This window comes from Papaver somniferum, chromosome 7 (genome assembly GCF_003573695.1).
Source record: "Papaver somniferum cultivar HN1 chromosome 7, ASM357369v1, whole genome shotgun sequence".
Classification (NCBI taxonomy): Eukaryota; Viridiplantae; Streptophyta; class Magnoliopsida; order Ranunculales; family Papaveraceae; genus Papaver; species Papaver somniferum.
Genome location: NC_039364.1, coordinates 196,750,699 through 196,757,277, shown reverse-complemented (window position 1 = coordinate 196,757,277; position 6,579 = coordinate 196,750,699).

Sequence of the window (6,579 nt, the reverse complement as noted above, 5' to 3'; positions counted from 1 at the left end):
GAGATTCCAAGTTTGCAAGTTGTTAAGATGGTACAAGGAGGACGAGGTGGTTGCAGAGGCTGAAATTGCTGAAACAGATCCAAGTAAGCAGATACATGGAAAACCAATCGGTCTTGGAGCCTACACTGTATGTGTGAAGGTTTCTTATGTGGATGATGCTCTTGTCTACCAAGCTACTTCAGAAGTCAGAACTGTTCATGATGTTGTTTCAAATTTTATCACATGGCCCAAAGATAGAATAATCTACCAATAGACTTCTTAATCTTCTGTGATCTTTTTGGAGACTTAACTTTTGGTAACAAACATATCACTGCCACTTTTTTGTATGTTTTGTGAATGCTTTAACTCTGGGTTTGGTTTAATTTGAATGAATCTTTCAGTTTAATCCAATTGTTTATTTACATTTCAGTTTAATCTAGTTGTTTCTTTACATTTCACAAATAGTAGTGACAAAAGTGAAATATATATTCTGAAATATGGGTTTGATTTTATTCACAAGTATTGTAAAATAGTTTATTTACAATCATATCTATGTGTTGTCCAAGATAGTCCTACTACACATAGTATAGTTGTATCAAGGTACTTCTACAATGCTAACAAGTGTACTGACTGTAATATTCACAATACTAGTAAGTGTTGTGTTAACAATTTCTACTTCATAACACAATCATTGTAAAATGAAATCTTGCAACATCAGCAGGTGTTGTTCAGAATAGTTATACAACTCAAGGAAGTGTAGTGAGAGTAGTATTCACAACACTAATAGACATCGTGAAAAGTTTTTCAACTACATAAAATAGATATTGTGAAACAGTTACTTTACAACATAAGTTTGTGTTGTCCAAGATTGTTCGACAATTCATACAAGTGTTGTGCAAATATTATTCATAATACTGGTAATTGTTGTGGCATGTGTTTCTACGATATGCTACTCATGTTGTCCACGATTGTTCTACAATACAAGCAAGAGTTGTGTTAGGTTATCAAAAAAAATCGAAAGAGAATCACAACATCGACAAACTATTGTCGAACCATGAATCACATCACCCGTTACAACACTTGTCATCCATTGTAGAAAAACTTGGACTTTCTACAATACCCCCGTTCCACAATGCATGAAATGGAATTGTCGTAGGGGTACTGCAACTCTTATCTTGTGTTTTCAATGATGATTTTTCCCGTAGTGACCTAAAGAGGTTAACCATATGGGCGTTTCATACCAACCATGTTCTTCTTCACCATAACTAGTTCAATTGACTCAAATGAACTAGTTAAGAGAGTTGTTCAATTGCAAGGAAATTTTATGTAACTACATAAGACACAATTGAAGCAAAGATGATTTGATTCACTCGAATCAGTTCATGAACTTTAATAGCCACGGTTTGCAAATGCATTCCTTAGTTTTTTAAGATTAAGTTTAGAAATCATCTTTAGATATATAACCTTCTCAAGTTCGCAGACTAGGTTCCCGGACTTAAAACACCAGATAGAGTTTACAAACTCCAGTAGAAATTCTCGGGTTCGAGAACTACGCCGGTTCGCGGACTTGGCTCACGCAAGTAGTTTGTCAACTGCAGCAAAAATTCTCGGGTTTGAGAACTTCGGAAGTTCGCGGACTTGGCACTTGCCATACTTCCGGTTCTCTTGATCAACAAAGTTCGAAAACTTCGGTTCAAGGAATCCATTGGTTATGTAATCTAAACTCTCATTCCAATCATTGAAACATTCTTATAGGACTTTATACAGTTGTTACACTATTTCTCGTCAAAGAAATTTTCGAAGTGATTGAAACATTCATGACTTTCGTCACTAGGTAAAGATAAACTTGGTCGAAGTGAAAAGCTTACCAACACATATTTCAAGATATAGATAGGCGAGGTATACTCGTCTAATAATACCAAATGTGTATGATCTAGTATATATATATAGCATACGACTTTTGTCTCAAAGAGTAGGAGATAGAATAGATATACTTTTGAGTGACAGATACGTTCAAGTCTCCACATACCTTTTTGTCGAGAAGTTCCACCGATTCCTTGAGTAGATCTTCTACTTGTATGATGAATCTCCATGAAGTCCTTGAGCTCAACTACACTTACTATCCTAGTCCGAGACTTTACTATAAGAGACTAGAAATCAAAACTTATAGTTTTGATCACTAACATTGACAAACATGCTTGAGATAGCAACGCATGCGAGTTTGACCGAGCAATGCTCTAACAACCTTTGGTTTCTTCTTCTAAACCAGGTTAACGACTTAAAGACTTCATTGGGTTTGTGAAGCCAGACCGGTACTACTTTTCCTCTAGTTGTGTGATCTGATCTTTCATCTTCTATCGTTACGAGTACGATTGTAATAATTGGCTCGAGATTTTATATCTCCGATAGGCAAGATAGAAAAGTAATAACAAACATTTCGTCTCATCGTTTGTGATTCCACAATATCTTTTTTCGCTGCGTCGATTAAGATTATTGTGAGGTGATCAATAATACTAGGTTGTTCTTCGGGAATATAAGACCGATTTATTGATTGGTTCCTGTTCACCTTGATTTATCAAAAGACGGAACCAAACTCATAGGTATATTCGTGGGACACGAATTTATCTATTACCGTATACTTTTTTGTGTGATACAGATTTTTTTATTAAAGTCTTCGACTTTGGGTCGCAGCAACTCTTAGTTGTGGGTGAGATCAGCTAAAGGAATCAAGTACGTAGCATCCTGTTGGGATCAGAGGCGTAGGAGCATAACTGTACCTTGGATCAGTGTGAGATTTATTGGGGTTCAACTACAGTCCAGAGCGAAGTTAATTTGGAGTAGGCTAGTGTCTATAGCGGCTTAATACAGTGTGTGTTCAATCTGGACTAGGTCCCGGGGTTTTTCTGCATTTTCGGTTTCCTCGTTAACAAAATTCTGGTCTCTGTGTTATTTCTTTTCCGCATTATATTTTGTTATATAATTGAAATATCACAGGTTGTGTGTTTTTCAATCAATTAGAATATCTGACCTTTTGGTTGTTGATTTAAATTGATTGACACTTGGATATTGGTCTTTGGTACCATCCAAGTTATCTCTCTAGTATTTGATAAAGACTCGCAGATTTCTATTTGCTTGAGTATATATCAAATCGAAAGATTGAGATATAAACTCTTTGATATACTTTTATCTAGATTGAGTCTGACTGTCTAGTTGATTATCTAGAAAGTATATTAGAGTTTGTCTATACAGATTGCTAATCAAATTGTTGGGTGTGGTTGTTGTACCCCCGCTTTTTCATAAGCACTGTGTGGCAACACATATATGTATAAATCCTTTTCCTTGAACCGAAGTTTGCGAACTTTGTTGATCAAGAGAACCGGAACAAGATTCGTGAATTCAGTCCGCGAACCCAGCCTGCGAACTGGCAGAATTTCTCGACCCGAGAAAATATGCTGGAGTTTTGAGAACTCCTTCCGGGAACTTAAGTCCGCGAACTAAGTCTGCGAACTTAAGCTGGTTATATCTAAAGATGATTGTTTGTGAACTAATCTATATTAACTAAGGAATGCAAATTGCAAACCGTGGCTATAAAGTTCATGAACCGATTCGAGTGAATCAAATCGTTTTTGATTCGATTGTGTCTTGTGTAGTTACATAAGATTTCCTTGCAATTGAACAACTCTCTAACTAGTTCATTTGAGTCATTTGAACTAGTAATGGTGAAGAAGAATATGGTTGATATGAAAGTGCTCATATGGCTAACCATTTGGTTAACTATTGTTGAACCAACAAATGTTCATGTTGGGATACGGTTACATAAACCCAAAATAGTACATTTCATTTGTGTGTAACAAGCTAAGTTTTCGATCCAACGGTTGAAAGATATTATCTTGAATCTAATCAGGTTTTCATCTAACGGTGAATATTGAATGCTTTGTTACTAAGCTAACATTGATTGCAAACCCTGATTTGAAAGACTATATAAGGGAGAACTCTAGCAACTGGGAAACCTAATCCCACACCTCCTGTGTGATACTAGTTGTATTAGCTAGAGTCGATTCTCCTTTAACCTTTGGTTTTTTTTCTTAAAAACCAGGTTAACGACTTAAAGACTTCATTGGGATTGTGAAGCCAGACCGATACTACTTTTTCGTAGTTGTATGATCTGATCTTTCTGATTCTACTGTTTTGAGTACAATCGTAAAGATTGGATTGAGATTTATATCTCCGATAGGCAAAGTAGTCACAAACATCTTCGTCTCATCGTTTGCGATTCCACAATATCTTCTTTCGCCGTGTCGATTAAGATTATTGTGAGGTGATTTATAATACTAGGCTGTTCTTTGGGAATATAAGTCTGGGTAATCAATTGGTTCCTGTTCACCTTGATTTATCAAAATACGGAACGAAACTTGTAGGTTTATTTGTGGGAGACATATTTATCTATTATGTAGACTTTTCTGTGTGATACAGATTTGTTTATTTAAGTCTTCGACTTTGGGTCGTAGCAACTCTTAGTTGTGGGTGAGATCAGCCAAGGGAATCAAGCGCGTAGTATCCTGCTGGGATCAGAGACGTAAGGAGCGCAATTGTACCTTGAATCAGTGTGAGATTGATTGGGGTTCAACTACAGTCCAGACCGAAGTTATTTTGTAGTAGGCTAGTGTCTGTAGCGGCTTAATACAGTATGGTGTTCAATCTAGACTAGGTCCCGAGGTTTTTTCTGCATTTGCGGTTTCCTCGTTAACAAAATTCTGGTGTCTGTGCTTTTTAGAGCATAGCTTGGTCGACCTCACATGCGTTGCTATATCAAGCATGTTTGTCAATGTTAGTGATCAAAACTATGAGTCTTGATTTATAGTCTATTATAGCTAAGTCTCGGACTAGGATAGAAAAGTGTAGTTGAGCTCAAGGACTTCATGGCGATTCATCATACAACGACGAAGATCTACTCAAGGAACCGTGGAACTTCATCAACAAAAAGGTATGTGGAGACTTGAACTTATCTATCACTCAAAAGTATATCTATTATATCTCCTACTTCTGATGAGACAAAAAGTCGTATGCTATATAGAATGGATCATACACATTTGACATTTCGAGATGAGTACTCACTACTTATCTTTTTCTCGAAATCGTGTGTTGGTAAAGCGTTTCGCTTTGATCAAGTTTATCTTCACCTGGTGACGAAAGTCATGAAAAGTTTCAATTACTTTGAGAATTGCTCTGACGTGAAACAGTCTGTGAATAACGGCTATATAACGTCCTCTGAGAATGTCTCAATGATTGAAATGAGAGTTTAGATTACATAACCATATATTCCTTAATCCGAAGTTTTTGAACTTTGTTGATTGAGAGAAACCAGAGGAATTGGCTTTGCCAAGTCCGCGAACCCAGTCCGCGAACTCAGTCCGCGAACTGACGGAAGTTCTCTTACCGAGAATTTCTGCTAGGATTTTCCAAAAACTCGTTTGCGTGTTTAGTCCGCGAACTGGCGGAAGTCTCTTTGCCGAGATTTTCTGCTGAGTTTGGAAAACTCTGCCGGTTGCCTTAAGTCCGCGAACTTGTTTGTGAGCTTAAGTGGTTATGTTCTAAAGATGTGCTCTGAACATGAAACTTAAATTACTAAGGAATGCTTTATGCAAACCGTGGCTATAAAGTTCATAATTCGATTAATCGAATCGAATAATCTTTGTTTCAATTGTGTCTTGTGTAGTTACATAAGATATCATAGCAATTGAACAACTCTCTAACTAGTTCATTTGAGTCAATTGAACTAGTTATGGTGAAGAAGAACTAGGTTAATATGAATTGATCATATGGTTAACCTTTTGGGTTACTATGTTGAACCAACATACACGTACACGTTTGAGCATGGTTTTCAAAAATCCAGTAAACGTCTACCCAAGTATATGTGACAAGCTACGTTTTCGATCTAACGGTTGAGAAATATTAGCTTGAATCTAAATCAGGTTTTCATCTAACGGTGAATATGGATTGCTTTGTAACTAAGGCAAAACCCTGATTTGAAGGCTATATAAATGAGATATTTAGCATTGTGCAAAACTAATCCCCACACGTCTGTGTGATACTAGTGCGCTCGTTAAAGTCGATTCTCCTTTAACCTTTGGTTTTCTTCTTTAAAACTAGGTTAACGACTTAAAGACTTCATTGGGATTGTGAATCCAGACCGATACTACTTTTATCGTAGTTGTGTGATCTGATCTTGCGTCATCTATCGTACGAGTACAATCCTTGATTGGCTTGAGATCGTGAGAGTTCTCCGATAGGCAAGATAAAGAAGTCACAAACATCTTCGTCTCACTGTTTGTGATTCCTCGACAAACCGCTTTTGTAGTCAAGAAGGATTGTTAAGAGGTGATTGATTAAACTAGGCTGTTCTTCGGGAATATAAGACCGGATTATCAATTGGTTCATGTTCACCTTGATTTTATATCTAAAGACGTAACAAAACCTAGGGATTTTCTGTGGGAGACAGATTTATCCTTTGATAGACTTTTTTGTGTGAGACTGATCTGTTTATTATCAAGTCTGCGATTTTGGGTTGAAGCAACTCTTAGTTGTGGGTGAGATCAGCTA